Below are 26404 nucleotides of genomic sequence, written 5' to 3' on the forward strand. Positions count from 1 at the left end.
TACTCAGAGTAGATTTATGAATAGTGTTTGGTAACTTCACATTATTGATAAGTGCAAAAGTGGAAAATAATTTTGTGATAAATTAAATATGACAAGATGGTTTGGGGATTTTGACAAGGAGTGATAAGATTTTATGGAAGTGTCATCCACTCACAGTCTGCTTTGACATGTTGGGAGTGAAAACCTAATATAGGGCAGGTCTATAAAGCTACTTGTGAAGAGGAATGACAGACATCTGCCAACACTCATGGATGAAATGAGATGGTTAGTTCCTAGACAGAAAAGGAGAGAGAACAGGAAAGAAAAGTCATTCAGGCAATATTTTTAAGTATGTTGGGTAAAGTACATTAGAAATGATTAGGAAAAGATACACAAACTAAAATTGACTTCTGACTAAGGAAGTTTACTTATCTAGATCGTAATCATTTACTTTTTATACTTTCAGTGTTTTGACTGAAATAAATTCAGGTTAGATTAAGCCAAACACAGCTACGTTTTCCTTATGAAAAACTCTCCTAATAATTTATAGGAAAACATACTGTCTCTTGAGACTTCTATATTCCAGTAGGATCAAAGAGCTTTGAACAGAAAAAATAGTTCCCATTAAAATAACTAGAAAAGCATTCGTCTGTATCTATATCTCTATATAGGTGCACATACATAGGTATATAGAAAACACATATATATGTACATGTATATTTGTGTATTTGTGTAGATATAGAGATAGATTGGAAGATATTTAAGAAGTGATGAAGCAACCAGGACTTCAGAAGCCATAATCCTGAAGGAGAAAGGGTACAAAGAAATAAGTGAAAATGGCAAGACTCACACTTAAATTTATTCATATATTAAAAAAAAACATATAAGAGGCAGAATTAGAGAAAGGCAGAAATGAATGGAGATTAAGGAAACATATCATCTTCTATCTCCATCCACCTCTTCCTCCTCCTGCATACCTTTAAATACTGATCACTACCATCCTCCACACCTGTGCACACTGTCTGTCTGCTTTACATCTTTTTACTTTTACTATTCTTGGATTGTGAATTTTTATGCATTTTTTATCCAAGAACTAATAAAAAATTCACCATTTTTTCTGAGTTTATTTTTCCATACTGATTTTGCTCACACCTTCTCTCCTTTTCAGAGACAATTAATTTATCCATGTAAAATCCAACTGGAATGTGTCACAAGCTGTGAGGTGTACCAGAAAGATCACTAGCATATTGAAAGTCAAAGGGAAGTCATTTTCAATCCCATTCTTCTATTTTTCAGTATGTGACCTTGGAGAAGGCATTTATCACTTGAGAAATTGATAACTTTGGCTCTATACAGAAATATTATATATTTTAGGTTAGTACAAAGAGTAAAGCTAGCATAAAGCATAAAACATAAGTTAATATTTTATTTTATATATAAGTTAATATTTTATTTTATTTACCTAATAAGCAAAATAGTTATTATAAAAACTAAAATACTTTTAGAACTTCTTAATATGCCATACCTTGTTAAAATGTATTGAAACCTTGGGAATGTGCCATGCATTATTCTAAAATCTTTTTCTAAGATATTATATTTAATACCTTTTCTAATCCTCACAGCAGTTTATAAAGCTGATAAGATTTTTACTCCCATTTTACTTTTAGAAAATAAGTATTGGCCGGGCACGGTGGCTTATGCCTGTAATCCCAGCACTTTGGAAGGCCAGGGTAGGCGGATCACGAGGCCAGGAGATCCAGACCAACCTGGCTAACATGGTGAAACTCAGTCTCTACTAAAAATACAGAAAATTAGCCAGGCGTGGTGGCATACGCCTGTAGTTCCAGCTACTCAGGAGGCTGAGGCAGGAGAATCACTTGAACCTGGGAGGTGGAGGTTGCAGTGAGCCTAGATCGCTCCACTGCACTCCAGCCTGGGTGACAGAGCAAGACTACGTCTCAAAAAAAAGAAAAGAAAAGAAAAGAAAAGAAATGTTACGTAAGGGTTATCCTGCCTGATACCACAGAGCTGGCAAATACTAGAGTCAAAATTTAAACCTAGACGCTGTGACTACAGGACTCTATTTGGCTGTCAAACATGAACTTGAAACATCCTTGGTGTTTGCAATTTTCCTAAAAACTTCCTCCTCTTTCCTTTGCAATCTGCTTTGATTTTTGCTATTATGTTGGATGTTTTTTCCTGCTTTGACCCAGCTTTTGGAATTTAGATTCCATCTAAACCCTTCCATATTTCAATATCAAAACCACTACCAATTACTGAAATGTTACAACTACCACTTTCTATTCAAGTCTTGTGTTCCACTGTATTTCCACTGATTTCAACCTTCACTTAGCCAGTAGTCCTATGGATTCCTTCCATAGAAAAAGACATTTCCCTAGGTCTTCAAAGGAACAAGACAGGTAGGACTATTCATGTTTTTAAATAAATAAGCCTTAAGATATATGTGTTTAGTATTATTTAGCACTTCAAAATACTATCAAGTGCCATAATGAAAATGACCTTGACTTGCGTAAAGAGTTTCATCATTGATTAACATAAAAACAATTTACATGTATGGACTTTCCCAAGTTAGTTTTTTCTTATTTTCTAAATATCACTCCCTTACTTGCCATATCCATGGAATATGCACTTTTATATTTATACAAACACTTTCTTCCAGAAAAAAAAATCCAAAAAAACAATGTAGGGTGACAACCCTAGTCCTATAGTAAGAGCTTTGAATCATTTGTGTAATTTTTATTTTTTAATTTATGATAGATTGATATGATAAATCTAAATGCAAAATTGAGTTTGAATTTTATTTTTACAAAATCAAGGTTTTCTGTTTACAAGTTTTTTCATCAAGATTCCTAGTAATTCATTGACAATATAAAAAGATGAAGATTAAATGAATGTGTGAAGCAGAATTTGTTTTGCTCTTTTTGTCTGAGAATAAGTTTTCAGTGTAAAGCATTAACTTTGTAATTCAAATAAAAAATTGAAGGGTTTTTAACTGAAGGTATGTAGTAAGCCTAAGGACACATAATAAAAAACAATCACTTTCTTCGATTTGTGTAGCAGAACTATTCAAAAATATTGTAAAGGTGTTAATGCAAATATTCTTGCTAACTTTGCTTTTGGCACCTATAGTCCCAGTTGTAATATTCCAAAGATTAAACATCCTCAGTCAAAACAAACTAAAAAGAATAATTTTAGCAGAGGTATCTGTACTACCTGATATTCTGCTTCAATCCTCTAGTAACATAGAAAAAGTATGGAATTTTGTGACTCTGATTTAATACTGGTTCTGGATGTAAAATGATCATAAAGCCCAAGGACAGACATAGAGCCCGAAGGAAGCACGGTGTGCTGAGAATCAGCATTTATTGCTTTATGAGGTCTGAACTGTAGTAGAAAGATGCTAAACTCACTCTATGCATCTGTCATATGATAAAATACCCTTTCAGCTATACGTTATTAATCCTGGCAACGTTCTACCAAAAACAGGTTTCAGAGACTTTAACAGGACTTATTGTGAACTCCTTTACCTAGAAATATGTGAGCATGAAACAAGTAAACTCATATATATGGCCACTGTGCTGGTATCAAATGTTCATAGTAGCATATTTTTCATGAATTATTTTTGAAATCTGTATAACAGTAAGGTTGTCCACCTATAAAAGCAATTGATAGTTTATTCTCTAGTGGGGAGAAATAGATGTTCATAACTAGTCCAAAATAGTTACATAAACTCTTGGTCTAAATTTAATCACTTGCCAGCATAATAAAATCATCATCCTGTTTAGTTACTATCCTAGAGAGCAGAATGTGCATAATCTGTTTTAGTTGGACTGAATTCAAGCTGCATTTTTTTAGAAAATCAGATTTTGATATTTTTTCTGTAACAAGAAAGCCTTCCTCCAGTAATAAATCATCTTCCCAGAAGGCTCATTAAAGTAAAAGCTTCAAAGTAAACTGTGACTGGGCATTTCATAATAAGGACACTCCACTCTTGCCAGGTGTATAATGAAAATATGAATCCCCTCTATTCTTTATCCATTAGTGGGCCAAAATATTCATTTATTAGATTAATAATTGGTGCTCTGAAAAGCGCAAGGAGTGTGGCTCTGAGCAAATAAGCAACAGTTGATCATAGGTTTAAAGTAAATATTGAGAAGTAAGGGGTTTGAGAGGAGGGGACGAATTAACTTGGGAGACTGAAAGCATCATGTGAGCAAGCTTTGGACAAAAGATTGTGGGAATAGCTGCCAAAATGAGCAAAAATTAGGGAATGTGGGCAGAAATAAAAGAGGCCAAAGTGGAAAGATTCCAAGATTAGCATTTGCTAAACTTAGTTTGTAACCAGAAATACTAAAGGGGTGTTGTTTAAAAATACTAATTTTGAGGCACACCTTCATAACTTAGTGTTAATGTTATTATTTTTTTAACTCATAATTATGCTCATTTCTGGATTTGGAAGCCATTGAATTAAGGAGTTCATGTGCTACTTTATCCACTATATACATATGGGAAGCTATTTACTGAAATGTAATGAAACTGACAACACATTTTTGCGCCATTTCTTTGGAAGAATATCCAGACATAAAGCATAGAAATAGGTGAAAAAGAACATTTGAAAGGATATCAATGTTATATTGAGGAAAAGGAGGAGATGTGGGGCATGCTGGGTGTGCTAGGGTCAAACATACTGAGAACTTAAACTAAACATTAAATGCCTTTGTTTCTCAGAAAGTTTTACATCATTTATAATTCATATCTAGAGATAAAAACTTTTATAATGGTAAAATACTCAAAAAAGCAGGGGTTCAATATTTCATATATAAGCTCCATAGTTTGGCTGCTGTCTTAAGTGTTAAAAGAAAATAATTAATATGATAGACTAGTTTCTATTTTGGTAGTGGAGCAGGACCGTGACTCCCTCCACAGGAGAAATGGTTAGAAATAAAGAAATATAAGGCTCCAAGAACACTCTTCCTAGAGACAAATGCTCAGATATTACTTCCTTTATACAGACAAGATGACCATGATTTTCCACTGTGCAGAGAAAAGAGACCAGACAATCACTGTAGAGCAGAGTCTGAAGAAATTAGGAGAATCACAAAGACCCAGAGAAAGAGCAGAGGTAGAGTTGCTTAATGTAGAAATTGTGGTTAACAAAATATCCAAGAAAATCATGTGAATTGAGATTGTATAGGGAGAGAGGTCCTTGCTAGACCAGGAAATCTAAGACTTATTTTTGAGTTAGATAAGTTGGAAAAACTCAACTTTGTAAAGAATATATGAAAAGCAATATAATACGAAAATCACAAAATGGCATGTCAGTAATTAGTGGCACAAATAAGAGTCTAAACAGAATATATCATTATTAAAGGACAGCAACATAAGTTTCCTGACCAGACCATTTAGTATTTTAATGCACTACACATGAGATGATGATCAGTAATCATTTAAAGTGCCAAAAAAGGCTAGAATCATCTACATTAGAAGAATCACTAACATTTTAAAATCTAAGGCTAAAGAAATGCCTTATTTAAATGGTATCATTTACTATTTTTACCCCTGTTTTAATGACCAGAAAATTGAGTCTTAGAAAAGTAAAGCCAGAAGGCCTTGCATTTTGCAAATTTCACAAGGCCATAGATTTGCTGCACAAAACAACACAAAAACTTTACAAAGATGAGCATGTAAACCGAAAATAAGACAACACAAGTAAAGGCACTGCTGACCAGTAACAAGTTTTGCTTCTTATGTCAAGATATCACAAAAGCATAGTGAGTAAATATTGAATTTTATAAAGAAATATGTTTGTGCAGTACAAACTATAGTTTGTTATACTTGTTGCTAAATTAATTATATTTTAAAAATCTGTATAATTTTCTTATAAAGTCATTTGGATTTTCATTGAATTGTTCCCCTCCCCGGAATTTTTAATTAGAGACTTGAACAACCAGACCCACTTTATAATTGCTGGACAAGAATAACTCTCTAGAGTAACTTCCAAGTCACCACCTACAATGTCAAGAATTACATAGTCTTTGCAAAATAAAGAAGGCTCCTGATTTAAAACTTATCAAATAACCCTTACTTCATGATGACCTAATGTATAACTGGCAGGAAGGATTTAAAGTATGTATTTGAATAACCCAAAAATTGTTTTTTAAATATCTTTATAAACATATTGACATTTCAATTATATTTTTACTTCAAGATTCTACCTCATGTTACATTCCTTAAATGCAATTGCACCAAATATATGGTAAACTTAAATTTATATATGAAATGTTATATTCCTTCAACAAAATTATAACTGATGACATATCTAGGGTTATCTTTCATCTAAGTAACCCAGTTTTCATTTTTGCAAGCACCTAGACTTTCACTTGTCACAAAAGCTTAAGATGCATAGCAGAGTAAGGAACTGAAAGATGGAAAAATTTTAACTGCTTTTATTTCTTTTTAATTTCAAGAACTCAAAAGATTTTTTGCCTCAACATTTTTTAATATAGAAAAATAAAAAAGTTATTTTGCTTGTATGCTTAGCTTAATTAACAAAGTCATATTTACTTTGAATGCTAAAATGCACTTTTTACTCTATTACATTTTTTGAGAACTCTGCCAATTGACTCAGGAAATATTGTTCTCAGAGATATTGAAAGGTTTATTTCAAGCTAATATTTTTTCTTTTGTCATATAAGAAAGCATGTAAGTTGGTCATCAATTCTCAATAATGTGTGCTATAAGCAATTTTATAATGTTTTGTAATATGTGTCATCAAAATGATATGAATTACTCAACTTCTTACTTTATATTTAAACGTAAAATATATATTTAATAAATGATTAATTTACAGAGAAAGAAAAGTTTAAACAAAGAATTCCCTTGTATTTATAAAGTATAAAAATATATTGAAGTGTATCTCCTTTAAAAATTACATACATCTTAAAATCTGTGTTTAAATTAATTTGTTGATGATAAAGTAATTTGAGTAGTTAAGAAGATATTCTTGTCAGTCTTGTTTTCTTGCAAATTGCGGAATTTTTCTATTGTGTGTCTAAATTTATATGTTTTATTAAATAAAATTAACGTTCCTTGTTGTCTAGAATGAAAGTCCATAGCAAGAAGTTGCAATTAACTTGAATTTATATATAATCACTATGAGGAAATTGGAATGTAAAATGAGATCTATTCTGTAATAAAAAATTTATTCCCTCTTTACTCAATAATAACACTCTCAACCCCAATCCAAGCCAATTTCTAAACTATATCAAAGAAAATGTAAAAACATTTAAATACACAACAAAATAATAAACTTTTAAATGAAGGTAATTAAAACCAAGAATCCAGATCAAGTACCAATAAGCAAATAAACACAAATATTACTCAAGTAAGCCATATTCACAGATTGCAATTTTCATTCAGTACAGGGAAATGCCAATGGCATGTACACAAGCAGGATCATGGAAAATTTTCAAGTGTGACTAAAGAGATCTAGTTATTTATTTCATATTATAAAGTATGATAAGAAGCTCCTTAAAAGGGCGGGATTACAAATAATAATTTTAAAACGGTAGAGAATCTTTGTTACCCATTCATTGCTGGCTCTACAATAAACAAAACAAGAAGCTGAAGTTTAAATCCAGTTATAGAATTGTACTGTGACCTCATTACATTATAAATGGAGTGTGACTTCTTAATGCTCTGATGTCATACAGGTATGATCTCACAATTTTCAAGCCCTCAGAAAAATCTGCCCTGGTCCCTATTGCCCCTGCCCGTCTCACTCCCAAGATTCTTTTTAACCATTAAAATTTCATGTTGAATAACTTGATTTTATATTGTCTATGATAAAATCTTCTGTCAACATTCTGTTCTATTACTAGTAGTCGATGGGCATTGAAATAGCTATAAGAACAATAGAAAGCCATTTTAGTGGACGAAGATACCCTAAGTGCAATACATTAAAGGTACTGAAAATATTTTTTAGAAACCCTAAGCCCTCTAACAAGAATTTTAAATACCACAGTTTCTCTACATATGTATAATAGAAAAATACTCTTGATGGAAAAATAATTGTGATGCTTATTTATGATTATAGTTAAAGATGTGTTTAAGATAAGAATAGAAAGCTCAGACAGCCTAGCATTATCTGTCAGGATAAAGGCAACATCAGATGAGAATCTAAACTTTTGTCAGATGTGTCATTTCAAGCTGCCAGTTTGGGAGCAGGTGCACATAAATAAGGTACAATATAGAAATGGCCTCCAATCAAGGTCCTGAAGAACTTATATTAAAGCCATTTAACTTTTCCATAGTTTTATTTCAGAGGTTGTCAGGAAAAATAGATTGGTTTCTGTCCCTTGCAACTGAAGAGGAACATCTACAGAGCCAATAACCCAAAAAGTAAAGACATTATATTCACCTTCAATTTAAAGAGGAAATCCAAGTAAAGCCAATATATAATAGGCATTCAAGGCAGAGAAAGGGGAAGTGAGAGTGAAACAGAGAGAGAATAATAGCTCTCATTCACCAAGTGTTTGCTATCTGCTGGGCTGCAACTCTGGACTGTGTTTTATAAATTAACTCAGTGAATCGTCAGAAAAAAATGCTATGATGTAGAAAATATTATTATTTTCATCATCCTCATTATTAGTATGGAAAATCTAAGGTATAAGTAATTTAATAATTTGCCCAAGGTCCTATAGCTGATGAGTGACAGAGCCAGAAAATGACAAAAAGGCCATCTGACTCCAAATGTCATGCTTTTAGCAAGACTGTATTGCATGTGTTTAATGACATTTACCCAAAATATTCCTTCTTATTTTTCCCATTATTAGCTTCAGAAGAAAAGAAAAGTCACACAGTTATTCTCTATTGTCTTATTTCTTTGTTTCAAAAAGTGTTTAAGGTTCTCCTTCAAAGATATTGTCTTGAATAAAATTATGTAGTCTTTAACTTTCATTCTTTTCATGTATAGCTAATGTGTAATACACATTACTTAGAGATTATAATTATTAAGACAATTCATTTCTCTTGACCAAAGTCAAAATCTGATGAAAAGATTTAACCTTTAGTTGAAATTTTTCTCTATAGTAGTATTACTTGAAAGAAGTATTACTTAAAGCAGTAATACTTGAAAGTAGTATTTAAAAGATTATGACAATTATGACATAGAAAAGAAGATGCAGAGAATGAATTACACTTAATTAATGACTGGTCTCAATGTGGTTGAAAAATGAATCCCATATATCTCCCATTTGTGGATGAGTCTGGGGCAGAGATGAAATTTGTTTTCTCTGTCTGTTAGTCAAGTAATTTCAATAAATTATTAATATTGTTGCACCCATATCATCTCCATTTGGAGTTTTAAAATTTCTGGATTTAGTTAATTCATCAAGCATATATTCTTTGTGCATTTGCAAGGTAGAAAACCACACCCTAATTGTACAGGAGGAGAACAATGGAAAGACAAGCCCTCAAAGAGATTGCTGTTTGCATAAGAAAACAAGTAGAATTTAGTTAGTGAATATATGAACATAAGGAAACTTTTAGCAGAATGGTGCAGTCTTCCCAACACAACTAACATGCCAAATATATAGGGATCACAGACTCCATGGTCGCTACTTTTTAAGTTTGAAATACTTTTAATACTTTGAATCCTCATTTCCATGGAGACAGATTTCAGGTTGTTCAGATTTCAAGCACAATTCTGTAAAATGTCAGGGAGTTTAAAGAAAAATAAAAGACACTCATGCATATTAATCCAAATCTATTTATTAAAGGAATTGCATGTCTTCACCATATATTTTTGTGGTAAATTTAGCAGGTCCTTTTCTTCAGGAAGCAAGTTCTAAAGATTGGTGTAAAAGCTATTAATTATTAAATATTCTCAAAAGCAACCCCTGTGGTTAATTTTTTAAAAAAGCACAGTGGCCATCTATTAATTTTTATAGAGAAATATTATTGTGTAATATGAACTGTAAGTTATTATACTTGTCTCTGTATCAATTGTATAATAAATCTATCATTTTCCAATAAAATCACCTGCTTTATCGCTGAATTTATTTCTCCAAAAGTCCTGTGTTAAATATCTGCACATCCCATCTCCCTCCATACTTGTTAAGACCAGCTCTGCAGAGGAGCTGTTAGGTCCTTGTCTCACAGCCTAGGGCTCTGCAGGGGTTATGTTTTCCTGGGAGGCACAGTCAAACCGATTAGATGAGGCTGTCCGTCCCCAGACATATGAGACTTGAAGATTTAAAGCTTTGATGTCACAAATATTTCCAATCACTTATTTGCAATAACCCTTCCTAATGCTAACTGTATTTAAAATGCTAATGTCCTTGTTAAGATTCTATCTAAAGGAAATTTTAGCAAAAATGTTATCAAGTTTTAAAACAACAAGCTTCATAAATTTGATTAGAGTATTACGATAAGGAATTATACAAATTTCAAAAGAAACTAGAAAATTTTTGGCTGAAAAAAATTTAAAAATACTTTTAGGATTCAAGAATGCAAAAAGTTACCATAATCATTATCCTATTGTCCCAGCATCCTTTCCTCCCAGGGGAGGATGATTATTAGATCTAAGGGGCACACACATCCATTGTCTGGTCCACCCTTAGTAGAACTGTCTGATAGAAGAAACACAGAAAATGTCTATCAGCAGCCAAAAATCATTTTCGTTTTCACTTGAAGCAGCGTCTGGATCATTTATGTTGAGAGCAAAATATTGTTTTTGACACCATTTTCTCTGTCAGCATCTGGTGTGCCTTAATTTCTTAGAGTGAAATCAGAGGGCAGCTATTATTAATAGCGGTCCACAAATTATATCAGAAAAAAAAAACAGAAACAGAGAAGGTCATCTACCATTATCTATGTTCCTATAACTACAAAATGAGCACTTTAATGAACTTGGTTTCATTTTCAGAATCATAATTTATGATGGGTGCATATGCATCTTATAAAATGAGTATATGTTAAGAAATTCAACTACTGCAATAATGATAATCATCTTTACTATTTTCATGGTTCAACAAATTATTTTGACTTTACAGCTAGTACATATCTGTTAAGCTTGCAGCAATCCTTTATTTTGGAAATATGCATCGTTCTCTATGGAATAATTATTGCCTAATGTTTACTTGTTATAATCTTGATTCTAGTCTCGCAGTAACCTTAGAAACTCAGTCTCATGATAATATGGTATTGCTTATCACACTTTTCCTGCTAACATTAGTCTAAGTTAATGAATACCATTCTCTTTTTCCTTTCAGCTATACACACATATTTTCAGATATTTTTATAAAATCTCTCTGTAGAAGTTTGAGGACCAAAAAAGGCCACATTTTTCACAAATTTATGTCTTCAAAATTCAAGGCCAATTGACTATGCCATATTCATATTGATGTTGCAGTAACAGGTATCTATGATGTCTCACCTCTATGAAAATGACATGTAATTTTATTTTATAGTACACTAAATTTCTTCACTTTGAAAGTCCTCAAATTATACATTTGCATTTCTACAGGCACCAAGAAAATAAATGCCTAACACAGTTTGTGGTATATGGCAACACAACCACTAGAGTTCTCCCCTATTTTCGTGGAAATGTTGGAAAAACTTTGATAACTATTGTAAATTTGTAATTTTATATATATGTAATTTTTTAAAAAAATGTATAACCTATTGTATATATAATAGTAATATTTTTAAAATAATATTTTTAGAGATAGAAAATAAAACTGCTTAATTAAGCAGTATTTTAAAAATATTTTCCCAATTTTATTGTGTCTCTATAGTCATCCATCTTGATTATAATAATAATAAAGGGTCTTACCCAAAATGCATTAAGATATAAAAATCTAAGGTTTAAACATGGCATTATTTTTTGTTCATTTGTTTACTCACATGTTATCTCTTTTCAAAAAAATTTTAAAATAGGTTAAAACAAATGAAAGCCACAATTAGATTATAAAGCTTATTAGAGATAAAAACAGTGCTCAAGATGAAAATACAATTATAGGGGTCAAAATATTTACTTTGTTTGATTTTAAATTTGTCTCTTATTGTTCTAGTAATTAATACAAGAAAAGGTGGGAGAAACAAGATCAATCACAAAGACCTTGTGAATTTGAGAAGAATAACGTTTCCCTGTGAGAAGCAAGGATTTTCTTACTATTTTACTTAAAAATATTTTATTACAGACCATGGAATAGCATAATTGAAAATGCCTTTAAAAGCATTTTGACTTTGTTTTTACAGCAAACATAAAAGGATATTTTATTCTTCCTTGGAGATATAGTTAGACATGTCATTAAACACTATTCAGAAATTTATTTATAATTTGGATTCTTCACCAAGCCTGGTAGTGTGCGGAGTCTTCTGCCTCACTCTGAAATGCTTGTTGAAATGATTAGAACTCTAGAGACTAGCATCTCAAAGTTATCAGTGGAAAGGACCCCTGATAAAAGATGTTTTGACAGAAGAAAATAAAAGTAGATCCATTGGTTCATAAAAAAATCCTTTTTGATGTTTCCCTTTATTTGGATTCTGAGCATACTGTAGGTCACCCACCAGCACCATCTGAAATAAAAATAGCAACCTGTGTCCTTCCTGCTCAGAGAACAGAATGTAAAATATGAGAACAGATAAAAATACATATTCATAATATTGCTACAATGCATGTACTTCATAAGTGATTTTTTTTTATCCTAGGAGGAGCCAATCACTACTATACAACATTAATTTTATTTTAATATGTAAAGTTAACTTTTTAATGTGTGATAACCTATTGGTTAGCTCCTGGGCTACAATGAGAAGAAACCAGTAAGCTATACAGAAGGAGTTGGCCAATGTGGAGCTTGACCACAGTGAGTACAAAGCTCATAGGGAATATGAATAACCAAGATATACTACATAAACATAATTTGAATGTGTGATTATTTGAATCAAATAAATTGCATTTAAAAATTTCTTTCAATGTGTCTGGGAAATATTCACTTTCCCACTTAATCTGTGGTAAAATGTGCCAATGATATTTTTACCTCAGAATAAGAAATTTTTTTTTAAAAAAAACAAACACACAATATATTATAAATAGAAACAGCTAAGTGACCAAACTTGAATTCAATAATTTTAAAAAATCTATCTTTATAGAATTGCTTTCTGAAACTTACCTCTGGTATTAAAGATGTTTCACTTCAAAACATAATTATTACTCAATTTATTTTACCTATATAAAATATTTTGATTTATAGGTTTCAGTGCTTATTATGGATATATTCAATTTGTTTTTAGCTAAGCTTTCATTACATTTTAAATGTATCTTAAAGTAATAATTTAATTAAAATATAATTATTTTATGGCAAGTAAAACCATTTTTATTTGTATAAGGATTACATAACATGCATTATTCATTTTGTAGATATGTTAAATAAAGGAAAGAAAGAAAATAGCTAAGAAAAATGAAAATATAGATGCATAACATTGTTAGGAAACCTAGACTTTCAAGGTATAAAAACCCATGTGTAAATCCACACTTTGTATATCTAGCATATATAAAAGAAAATAAAGTTTGCCAAATATCCACTTTATTTTTCTGTAAAATTTTATAGTTTATTCCAGAATATTAGAAATATCACAATGATAACTGAATATTTATTAATGTAAGTGGAGAGTGTGTGTAATAAAACTGACATTGTCTCTGAAACTTTCATTTCCACTTAAAAACAAGTGCACCATCTCAAAGTGATGAGACAGAGTTGACATGAGAGATTATCCTCAAAATTTCTGAAACAGAAAAATAATGTTGACTACCAGATATCAAAATATTATTAATACATAGAACATACAGAGCCTAGGTGTTATCAATACATAAATACAATCCTTTGAGCATCAATATAATGCAATCCTTTGAGTGTCATGTCAGTGCTTAAAAAGTTTCAGATTTTGGATCCTTTCCAATTTTGAACTTTGAGATTTGAGAGTTCAATCTTTAATATAAAAACTGAAAATAAACTAATATTTAACATGAAGTGATTCATTAAATACAGTTGATTTATTTTATGAATAAATTTTACATATTTTATAATGAAAAGTAATATTTCTTACAGTATCAATATAAAATAAGGAACATTTTTAATATTTTAAATTGATACCCTAGTGTGTATATACTATATTTAATATATATGCATATACTTTAGAAAGATATATATTAAAATATTAATGTAAATAATTTATAAGCAACAGAAATATGTCAAATTTTTATTTTTATGAGATTCTGTGATGTAGTTTAATTCTTACTAAGCATATATTACACTCATAGTAAAAATACATAAGTTAATAAAAATATTCTCTTCAAATTTCTAAAGTATTAGTTTATAATGAAGCAATAGATCCAATCTATAACTATGAAGGTATGTCAAATAAAATTACAAATAGATAATAATATTTATTTGTTATTATTAGTGAAACAAATAATAATATCTGTTGGCAGGCAGTGAAAGCCTGCAGACAAATCCTTACTACATATAGCCTAAATATTTTTCAAAATTGTAGTAACTAGCCAGGGTGGTTAAAATCCAGAAAACTAACAAGAGCAAATGCTGATAAAGATGTGAGGCAACAGGAACTCTCATTCATTACTTACAGGTACGCAGAATGATGCAGCCACTTCACAAGATAATTTGGCAGTTACTTGCAAAATGAAATACACTTTCATCATATGATCCAGCAATTGGTATCTACCCAGAGGAGCTGAAAACTTATGTCAACACAAAATCCTGCATATTGCTGTTCATAGCAGCTTTATTTGTAATTGCCAAAACTTGAAAGCAACCAAGAGATGTCCTCCAGTAGGCAAATGAGTAAATAAACTGTGGTACATCCAGAGAATGGAATATTATTTAGCACTAAAATATAATAAGCTATTTCATTATTTATTTTTATTCCAAATGAATTTTGAGAAATCAATATTCGTTTTATTCCAAATGAACATAGATAAATACATATCACTAAACAAAATAAGCCTATCTAAAAAGGCTACCTACCTACCATATGATTCCAACTATATGAAATTCTGGAAAAGGCAAAACTGTGGAGACAGTAAAAGGATCAGTGATTGCCAAGGATTGGAAGTGGAAAGGAATGAACAGGCAGAGTACAGAGGATTATGGGAGATGTAAAAATAGTTTGTAAGATACTCTAATGCTGGATGCATAACATTATACATTGCACACAGAGTACACAACACCAAGAGTAAACCCTAATGTAAACTTTGGACTTTGAGTGATTATGATGTGTCAATAAAATTCATCAATTGTAACAAATGTACCACTGAGGTTGGGGATGTTGATGATGAAGGAGTCTATGCATGTGTGGAGGCAGGGGTCGTTTGAGAAATCTCTGTACCCTCTCAATTTTTCTGTGAACCAAAAACTGCTATAAGAAAATAAAGTCTTTAAAATATTTTTTTAAAAACAAAAGTAAAAACTCAGAGATTTATACTTTTTTTGATAGAGCTACTTGGATTCAGGTATGTCAAAGTGGCCTGGTTTTGACACTCTTCTGTCTCTCTTTGCCCTGAGATGCTCTCTGCCCATGTTTTCCTTTCTCCTTTATTCTTCTATTTTCTTTACAGCCAACTCATGGCCTTACCTATCCCACCTCTCCCTGGCTTTCTACGAACCCCCCCACTGGTGTCTTCTTTCTCTGATTTGTCCTGCACCTAATCACTCTACACCAGACAGTCCAAATATAGATAACATACTTGTGAGCTATATTCTATATATTTTAGGTTAAACTTCATAATGTTTATACCTATTTTAGTGTTGTTACATATCTTTGCTATTAGAGAGTGGTGCTGGAAATTCCATTATCTTTTACTCTGGTTTACCCCTTGATATTTTGCCACTGTGGATTCAGTGCCCTTGAGAGTAAAAAATTATGAGTATTTGATGTTCACAGAGTTATACTGGCTATTAGATTTCTGAATTCCACAGTAGGCTTAAATAGATAAATTACAAAATTGAAAAAAAAAACACTTTCGATCAACATGGTTATAATTGATCATTTTATATCAGCCAGTTACTGATTCCTTCTGGCACACTGTAGAAAACTCATTAAAAATTAGTTCTATTTTCCAAGAGATGTGGATCATACCTGTAATCCCTGTCTGTCAAGAAGCCAAGGTTGGAAGAATAACTTGAGCCCAGGAGTTTGAGACCAGCCTTGGCAATATAGAAAGACCCCTTCTGATGTGGTTTGGCTGTGTCCCCACCCAAGTCTCATATTGAATTGTAGTTCCCATAATTCCAACATGTCATGGGAGGGACTGGTGGGAGGTGATTGAATCATGGAGCCAGTTACTTACATGCTGTTATCATAATAGTGAGTGAGTTCTTACGAGATCTAATGGTTTTATAAGGGGCTTTTACCCTTTGGCTTGGCACTTCTCCTCACTGCCACCCTGTGAAGAAGGACCTGTTTACTTCCCTTTCCACAAGGATTTTTAAGTTTCCTGAGGCTTCCCAAGCCATACTGAACTGTGAGTCAATTAAACCTCTTTTCTATATAAATTACCCAATCTCAGGTATGTCTTTATGAGCAGTGTGAGAACAGACTAATACAGTGAATTGGTACTGCAGAGAGTGGGGTACTGTTATAAGGATACCAGAAAATGTGGAAGCTATTTTGCAACTGGGTAACAGGCAGAGGTTGGAACAGTTAAAAGATAGGAAAATGTGGGAAAGTTTGGAACCTCCTAGAGACTTGGAGTGCTCAGAAGACAGGAAGATGTTGGAAAGTTTGAAACTTCCTAGAGACTTGTTGAATGGTTTTGACCAAAATGCTGATAGTGATATGGACAATGAAGTGCAGGCTGAAGTGGTCTCAGATGGAGATGAGGAACATCTTGAGAACTACACTAAAGGTTATGCTTGCTATGCAAAGAGATTCACAGCATTTTGGCTCTACCCTAGGGATCTGGGGAGCTTTGATATTGAGAGAGATGATTAAACATGATATTGGAGAAACATAGCTTAACTACAAAGAAAAACATAAATGAAAAAAGGAATTACAAAGCAACCAGAAAGCAAACAACAAAATAACAGTATAAAGTGCTATTTATCAATAATAACACTGAATGTACATGGACTCAATTTTCCAATTAAAAGATATAAAGTGGTCAAATTGATAATAAAGAAACATGACCCAACTATACACTGCCTACAAGAAACCCTCTTCACCTACAAAGATGTACATAGACTAAAAGTGAAAGGATGGAAAAAGACATTTCATGCAAGTGGAAATGAGAAAACAACAGGAGTAGCTATACTTATAACTGATGAAAGTCAAAGACTAAAAATAGACAAAAGAGGTCACCATATAATGATACAGGGGTCAATTCAGCAAGAAGGTATGACAATTATGAATATTGATGCACCCAATACTGGAGCACCTGAGTATATAAAGCAAACATTAGTAGAAATAGACTGTAATACAAGACTAGTAGGGGACTTCAACACTCTACTCTCAGTAATGGACAGATCATCCAGACAGAAAAATCAACAAAGAACCATCAAGGTTAAACTACACACTAGACCATATAAATCTAACTAACATTGACAGAACATTTTACCAAATTGCTGAAGAATATTCATTCTTTTTATCAGCACATAAAACATTTTCACAAATAGATTAGATCTTAGGTCTTAAAACAAGTCAAAAAAATTAAAAGAAGAAAAAATCATATCGAGTATATTTCCTAACCACAATGGAATAAACAGAACTCAATAAGAACGGGAACTTTGGAAACTACACAAACACACAGAAATTAAACAACATGCTCCTAAATGAACAACAGGTACATAAAGAAATTTAAAAGGAAATTTTGAAAATGTATTAAAACAAATGAAAACGGAAACACAACATACCAAAATTTCTGGGATATAGCAAAAACAGTATTAGGAGGGAAGTTTATAGTTATTAGCACTTATATTTTTTAAAATCCTAGAAAGACTTCAAGTAAACAACCTAACAATATACCTCAAAGACCTAGAAAATCAAGAATAAACCAAATTCAAAATTAGTATAAAGAAAGAAATAATAAAGAAGAGAGAAGTTGAAATGACATAGCACAATTGATAGCAAACAGTGAGAGGTCAATAAATACTTATCGAAACAAACAATTTGGGAATTCATTTGTAGTGCAGGCTATGGTGTCAGGTTTATAACGTCAACATGTGTAAAACTAGTACTTCACTCTGCAGATGAAATTTACATTTGCAATTCTAAGGTAGCCAAAAGTACTTGATTTGCACTAGCTATTATAATAAGCAGAATAACAACCCCATTAGTGTTTAAGTCCTAATATCAGAACCTGTGACAATTATTTTACCTTAATTGTCAAAAGGGACTTTGCAGGTTCGATTAAGATTTTGGATCTTGAGATAAGTTTTATCTTAGGTTTTTCCACTGTTCCTGAGCAAATTGAAGGAGGCCAGGGACAAAGGAGGTGTGACAACGTACCCACAGGAATGAGTGATGCGACTGTGAGCCAAGAAATGCTGGCAGCCTCTTGAAGCTGGAAACTTCTAGTACAGATTATGTTTTTAGAGCCTCTAACATGAATGCACCTCTGAAGACACCTTGATTTTAGTCCTTTAAGACTCATTTAAGCCTTCTAATTCTGATAACTGTATGATAACAATTTTATTTTGTTTTAAACCACTAATGGTATGTTATTTTTTCCATCAGGAACATTAGGAAATATTAGAAACATTAGGAACATTGGGAAACTGATGTAGTTATGAACCAGTAAACATGCATTATGACTACATAAGTGCAGATGTATCAATAGACAATGTGCGTGGCTCCAGTGGCGCAATTGGTTAGCGCGCGGTACTTCTAAGACAATATGCACGTGATATATATATATTTTTTAGGGGCACAAATCTGAAAATTTAACTGTGATGGGTAATTAAAATATTTAGAAAGAAGAACTACATATTATGTTAGCATTAACAAAACTATAAGTGTTGAGGTATACATTGTTTTCTAGATTTTAATTTGGGTAGAATTTGATTAAAAGTATTACATACAAAATTTTATTAATATAAAAAACATTTAAGTCAAAACTTTTTCTAAAAAATATTTAATTGGATATCTCAGATATTGATACCTCTGGCCAAAAAATGGAACGATAGATCAGTCTTGTGAAGTATTTCTAAACCAAACTCTCAATATCATTTTAAGTGGCTATCGATTCTTCCTCCCTTTCATTCTGTATACCTCTTTATCTCTCTCTCCATCTCTCTCTCTCTTTTCTTTTATTTTTCCAAATTTAATAGTAGATGCCAAAAACTAGACATATTAATTTAGATCTGCTTTTATTGCAAACACAAATTGAAAATAAATGCCTAAGTAGTGTGTGTGTATGTGTCTGTGTGTGCGTATGTGTTTAAACAAGTGATCCCTTAAACATTATACCCTGCATAGATATATAGCTAAAGATGAGATGGAAAGGTATGCGACATAAGAGAAACAGACTTGCCTCAAAGGTGGTGATGGACATATTTTCCTTTGAAGGACTATGTTTATCTCATGACATGCTAATTCTTCTCAACCCTTTTGATTTGAATTAGAATCACCTCTGCCCACTGCACATCACAAAATGACCACGTGGCTCAAATCAGGGCACGTGGTTATCTTACAACTATCATATAATTAAAACAGCCAGTCAAATTCCTCCCTAGAAATTTTGAGGTGCTCTTTAGAGGGATAATCTGTACTGCCCTAGAATCATAGCCACCCTGCTACCACAAAAAGAGAGGATATCCTTTTATAAAATGTGGTATAGGTAAGAAAGCAAATAAAGGGGAAGAAAAAAAAGAGAGAGAGGGAGAAAATACAAGTGAACACAGCAGTATACAAAAGTCTGATGTCATCATTCAAAACTCTGTATCTAGCTTTGCCTAAGTCCCCCAACTCAATTTACCAGGTATGTGATATACCAGCTTGAGCTGGGTTTCTGTTATCTGCTGTGATAATAGTCTTGACTAATGCAGAAATGGTTACTTTGTTACCATAACACATCTGTTTTAAAGGTTATAAAAAGAAAAAACTAGTTCTGCCATTATAAAATAAAATTACGAATGGAATTCAGAATGAACTACACTTTATAAACAGAGGTAGAATCCCATTTGGTGAAGATATAAGAAAATGAACATTTTCTTGTATATTTATCTTGAGTTTAATGAAATTAAAATTCAAATGCTAATAACTAAGACTAATTTTATGCAAAATCATAGAGAGTCACAATTTTACACAAACAACGAGCAAAAATAATAACTAAAATTATTTTAGTGAAATTCAGTTTAGAGTCATAAAAATTGAGAATCAGTTCTAAAGGTGACTCTGTAATCAAAGTATCTTTAAAATTACTGTTAATCCTCTTGACTTATTTTTGAATAACTTTTAATGTAATTTTGTAGAAGGCAAATAAATAGAAATTTTTAGTGTAGGAGAATTTTCATGTAAGATCAAAGTGACAAATTAGTCACTTTTAGTGCTCAGCAGGCAGAGAAATGTATAAAGAGAGCCTGGCTTAGTCTCCCAGTCTACATCTTTCTCTCGTGCTGGATGCTTCCTGCCCTCAAAAATCAGACTCCAAGTTCTTCAGTTTTGGAACTCGGACTGGCTGTCTTTGCTGCTCAGCCTGCAGACAGCCTGTTGGGGGACCTTGTGATCATGTGAGTTAATGCTAGATTAATAAACTCATATATATATGTATTCCATTAGTTCTGTCCCTGTAGAGAACCCTGATTAATACAGATGTTGGAACCAGAGTGGTTCTAGAGAAACAGAATGTTAAGGATGGCATTCTTTTGTTGGTTTGGGGGTTTCTGGAGTTGGCTGCTTAATATAATCAGACCTCAAAAATGCTAAGGACTCTATTTCTAATAGTGTGGAGAATACTGATAGTCCTTGGCATGAAGTATTTAAAGATACATGCAAAATAAATACAATTGGTACTCCCGATTCATCACTCGTGAGAGACAAGGAGTTTATTCACTCTATACATAATACCTTTGACCATATGTGGAGAACCAAAGGAAAATAATAGGAGAAACACACACAAACGTACACACACACACACATACACACCTGCCATAGTCGTTGTGTTCTGTTTTTAATTTGCCAACGAATGCAGCATTTTCTTACTACTTGCAAAATAAGACATCTGGAAATTATTTTAGAACATTTCCTCACTGAACAATCTGGTCAGTTAATCCTGGAAAATTCTGTCTTCCTTAATCCATTGCCCCCACTCTATGTTTGCTCGCACTGCCGTTTTTCAGGTTGGGCTATGGAAATAGTTCAAGCTGGCCTTTCTAAATCTAGTCTCAGCTTGGGAGGAGGAGATTGCAGTGAGCCAAGATTGTGCCAGTGCACTCCAGCCTGGGCAACGGAGTGAGACTTCATCTCAAAAAAAAAAAAAAAAGAATATACCCTCCAGAACAATAACTTAATATCAGCTAATATCAGTGCTGACCCTGAAAATGTTAGGTTGTTATTAATCATCGCTGGGATAAAATCCAAACTATTTGTGATGGCATAAATGGACTTTTATATTCTAATCTTTTCCTATCTCTTAAATTTTTATCTCTCACATCACTCTTACATGTGGTCAATGGTATAATAATATTAATCCACTTGTAGTTACAAAAAGTATCCTGTTATTTACACATGTACAACCAACCTTTGTATAATGCTTTCCTCTAGTATCCAGTCACTCTAATTCTGTTTCATTTGGTAATTTATTTCTCTACTCTTTGAACTTAGGCCCAGATGTCACTCTTATTGAGTTAACTGGAACACAATTTAAATAAATCCTCCTGGATATACATGCATAATGCTAACACTTATCACACAATATTGTATCTTTGTATTGTTTGCCTTCTTCATTAGACTATGACCCCTTGAAGGCAATGCCATATTTTTATCTACCATAACTAAGTACATAAAATAATGTAGCAATTTAAGAAATATTTGTGAACAACTAGGAGAATGAAGGAGAATGAAAGAAATGTATACAAAAAGAAAAAAGAGGGACTAAAGCAGTAACTTAGTGAATGCCAATCCATAAAGAGTGTATCCCAGCAGGAGAGTTGACTGAAAAGTGGCATTTGATGATTTAGGTACAGAATTAGGAAAGAATAATAGACTAGTATGATATTATAGAGTTTCCAAAGAAAATAATTAATGTCACCAAATGTTACAGACAGAAAGAGAGAGGGAGGGAACGAGGGAGGGGGAGAGAGAGAGAGAGAGAGAGAGTCCCTGCATATCTCAGCTAGAAGTCACTGGTGACCTTGGTGAGAACAGGTCTGCAGAAGTTGTGGAGTCATCTATCAGACCACAGAATGTGGAAAATCATCAGGAATAGGGCATAAAGGACTTGCTACTATTTCTGAAAGCTGAGAGAGGAATCATGAGATGAAGAGGTGGCAGCTCTGATATCTTGGGGTCCCGGGGGCCAATTAAAAGAGGCTTCAGAGATGACATTTCAGGGACAGGGATGGACAGTTGGACTCCAGAGTAAGAAGATAAGGAGCTGAAATAGAGACTGAAAAAGAAAAGAAGATGTAGAAAAATAGTTGAAAAAAAGAAATGAAAAGTAATGGCCAGCCAGAGATTTCTTCTTTTCTTTTCTCCTTCATGGATAATAGGTATGTGAACAGGCTTTGACATCGATCTATCTACCATGACATCTAAACACACTCCATATAAAAAAGCTTTTCTGTTTCGAAAAAAATGCATTTTATCCATAACAAGTATCAAACCATAAACTAAACCATGATTCATGTATTAGAAATATAACAAATTGCAGGCCTTCTATGAAGGCTGCGATAGTAATATTTCCAAGGAGCTTACATAAATATGAATTTGTCTAAAACATTTATTTTATTTGTTCACATGGTAAAAAAAAATGTACCTCTACAGTTACAAAATGTTCTTGTACTTGATGTGACTTAAATGGACAGAAAGAGATATTTCTGCATTTTTCTTATCTCTTTGCAGGTAATATAACCCCACCAGCAAAAGAAGACAATCCAACACAGAAACTATTTCTCTGGTCAAATAAATCCGTTCTGAAAACAAAATGCCAAATAATTCTCTCTAATAATCAAGCTGTATGTTACAGCTTATATCAAATGCATCCACATAATGAGTGTAGTTCTGTAACTACCTTTAAAAATCTGACGTATGTTTACATTTACAACAAATTCTAAAAACAGTCACATGATAAAAAACACTGCATTATTCCTTAAATAACCATAGCTTAGTCATACATTTTTATTTACTTTTACAGCAAAAAAAGCAATTACCAGTTAGTATTATGAACTTATAACACTATCATACATTTTCTGTGAAACACATTATTCTATGTACTGTTCAGGTTAGGTATGATGTAGTTATTTAAAATATATAAGTGGAAGTCTTAAATGTCTTAAATGCACGTTGTATCTGTAATTTAACATCTATCAAATATTGCATATTTCAGATGATATAAGAATAAATTAATTGAAATGGACATATTTATAAAAGGTTTTTTATGTTTTAAACATGTATTTACAAAAAATTGTCAGACAAATACACAATTTTACAGACATAGCAAAGCAATTTTGATTCAAAAGTTGGTTTATGTTTCTTAGGTTAATTTAGCTTGTTTTATGTCCACTCTCCACAGATATTTAAATTTACTAACAATGACAATAATTGAGAGAATGAAAATTTTGAGGCAAATATCACCAAACATTTTTTTTCTGAAACAGTAGACAGAGTTGTCTAGGTATTCAAATTTTTTGTTATTTCCTAATTCACATTTTATAGTTATTATGTTATTCTTATGATATTGTAATGGCCTGGAATTTCTTCTTTCTACCTCAGGACAGTTTCAAAGTTTTGCTCTCATTAAAGAAAATGGGTTGATTTATTCTTTTCTAATCCAGAAGTATGAATGTTACTGAATTGGAAAATTGTCTCACTGTCAGAAACATTACAAATGAGGTAGAATTATTTTGGAATCATAGAAATGAGATAACTATAGAAAGGATTACTATAAAGTTTATCTTTAAATTTTATCAACTAGAACCCAAGGAACAGTGCATATAGATCAATAATTACCTCTCCTTGGAGGATTGGGCTGGTTTTAAAGAGTAGCAATGCCAAACCCTCATGGAGATTTAATAATACAGCATAGATACATTGGGATTACAAATATGCTAAAGTCTTTCTATTCCTGCCCTGTCAACAAATTTAAGATGTAATTGGAGAGAAGCAGATTTTTAAGAAAAACATAGAGAATATCACCATGAAAACCAAGGGGTGGGGGGAAGACTTTCAGGAAATAAATGAAAATTTGGCAAATATAATTAATTTGAGGAGAAACAAGCTTAAATGAGATCATTAGACTTGGTCATCAATAGGCCTTGTGTGAGACAGCAAAGGGAGATTTCATGAAGACAATGGTCAAGAATTGAGGGGAATCATTAAGCATGAAAATTGGAACATGTACTTTTCTCTGATTCTTCTCATAATTTGAAATGACAGTGATAAAATATAAATGTATAAACCTAAAACTACATAGAATACTAGAGAGGAGATGACAGTGGGTGAGAAGTGTAACAAGTTTTCCAGAGACAGAAAGAAAGATGAGGGGTAATTACCTATAGCACAGAGAAAGCTGAGAGTTAAGTGCCTGCATAGGAGGATGACATGAAGAAGCAAGATGTCTGTGCAACAGAAACCCACTGGATGTTTCCTGGAATGGAAATGCCAAGTACCTCAAGAAGATGGGCTTAAGATTTAGTTGTTAACATTTTACTGAAGGAGGAGTTATTATCCAAATACCCTTTCCAAACCATATAGATATATGAATATCCCTTCTTGGAAAGGTGATTGAGGAATGTTGTTCTCAGGAAAAACTGAGTTAAAGTAATCCTAGTTTCAAGAACACTGGAGATAGCAGTGTTGAGTGCTGAGGGCGAGAGTGAGGGCAAAAACTGTCGTGACCATCAGAAAGGACATAAAACTACACATTATATATTACAGCTCTGACTCTTTTTCTCCAAAAATCAGTAATAATGCATACAGATACATAGAACCAGGCCAGAGATTTGAAAATTCATCTCTGTAGAAACTGACTGGCTTAAAAAGATTAAAAACAAACAAACAAGTGAAAAAACAAAAAATAAAAAATAACCATAACAAAAACTACACTAATAAACAATTTGGTGTTCCACAATAGAACTTCATTATGAAAGAAGTCCATCGTTCAACAAGCCCTTTCATCCATCTATACACATAAATAAACATAGAGTCCCACTAAGCTTTTAATGTTTCAATCTAAATTGTGAATCAACAGCCAAGGAGTAATAGACATTTTATGAAAGCCTACAACATAATGATGTTGAGATATCTCCTAGGAAGTAAAAAGGGGAAAGGAAGAAATAGAAAATAGAAAAGAAAAATAAACTATTATAGTAGGAAATCCAATTTCCAACTATATGTATTTTAGGAAGTGTGAGCATATCCAGGCGCGGTGGCTCATGCCTGTAATCCCAGCACTTTGGGAGACTGAGGCAGGTGGATCACTTGAGGTCAGGAGTTCGAGATCAGTCTGGCCAACATGGTGAAAACCCTTCTCTTCTAAAAATAATAATAAAAAAATAGCAGGATATGGTGGCACACGCTTGTAATTCTAGCTTCTCGGGAGGCTAAAGCAGTAGAATCACTTGAACCTGGGAAGCGGAGGCTGCAGTGAGCTGAGATTGTGCCACTGTACTCTAACCTGGGTGACAGAGCAAGACTCTGTCTCAAAAAAAAAAAAAAAAAAAAAGGAAAAAAAGAAAGTGTGAAAATGTGAGCAGATAAAATAAATAGGAGAATATTATTTTTTAAAATCCCAAATCATTAATATTTGTGCCCAAATTAAAAGATTCCACCAAGTGTCTATTATCACAAATAAAAAGGTGATTCATTCAAAGACTATAATTCTAAAATTTTAGAAACAATGGGAATAAAGAAAATAATTGTAAAAGCAGCAAAGAGAAAAAACAAAAACCAGATTTCATGCAATGGAATGGAATATTTCCAGACTACTTAAGATTAATACTGAGACATAACATCATTAGTTTATGCCTTCAGAATGCTGATAACAATCAATTATCAATTTAGAACTCCATAACGAAGAGACGACCACGATTGAGACAACAATTATTTTTCTCTTTGCAGGGCTTTACAAAAACCTTACTTTCCATGTAGGCTTTCTCAAGAAACTACTGCAGGCTAAGCATCCTACAAAAGGGAAAGTAAGTTTAAATTACAAAGACATAAAATACAG

The 26404-nt window shown here is 32.5% G+C and overlaps 1 long non-coding RNA gene across 1 annotated transcript in view; it reads left to right on the forward strand.

The window, feature by feature from the left end:
• The first annotated feature begins 12704 nt into the window (after window positions 1-12704).
• The window catches only part of LOC107974381 (uncharacterized), a 33002-nt gene continuing 19302 nt past the window's right edge, over window positions 12705-26404 (forward strand). The window contains exon 1 of the long non-coding RNA XR_008547597.1: window positions 12705-12869. This is a non-coding gene — a long non-coding RNA (uncharacterized LOC107974381). The remainder of the gene's footprint in view (window positions 12870-26404) is intronic.

This window comes from Pan troglodytes, chromosome 3 (genome assembly GCF_028858775.2).
Source record: "Pan troglodytes isolate AG18354 chromosome 3, NHGRI_mPanTro3-v2.0_pri, whole genome shotgun sequence".
NCBI lineage: Eukaryota > Metazoa > Chordata > Mammalia > Primates > Hominidae > Pan > Pan troglodytes.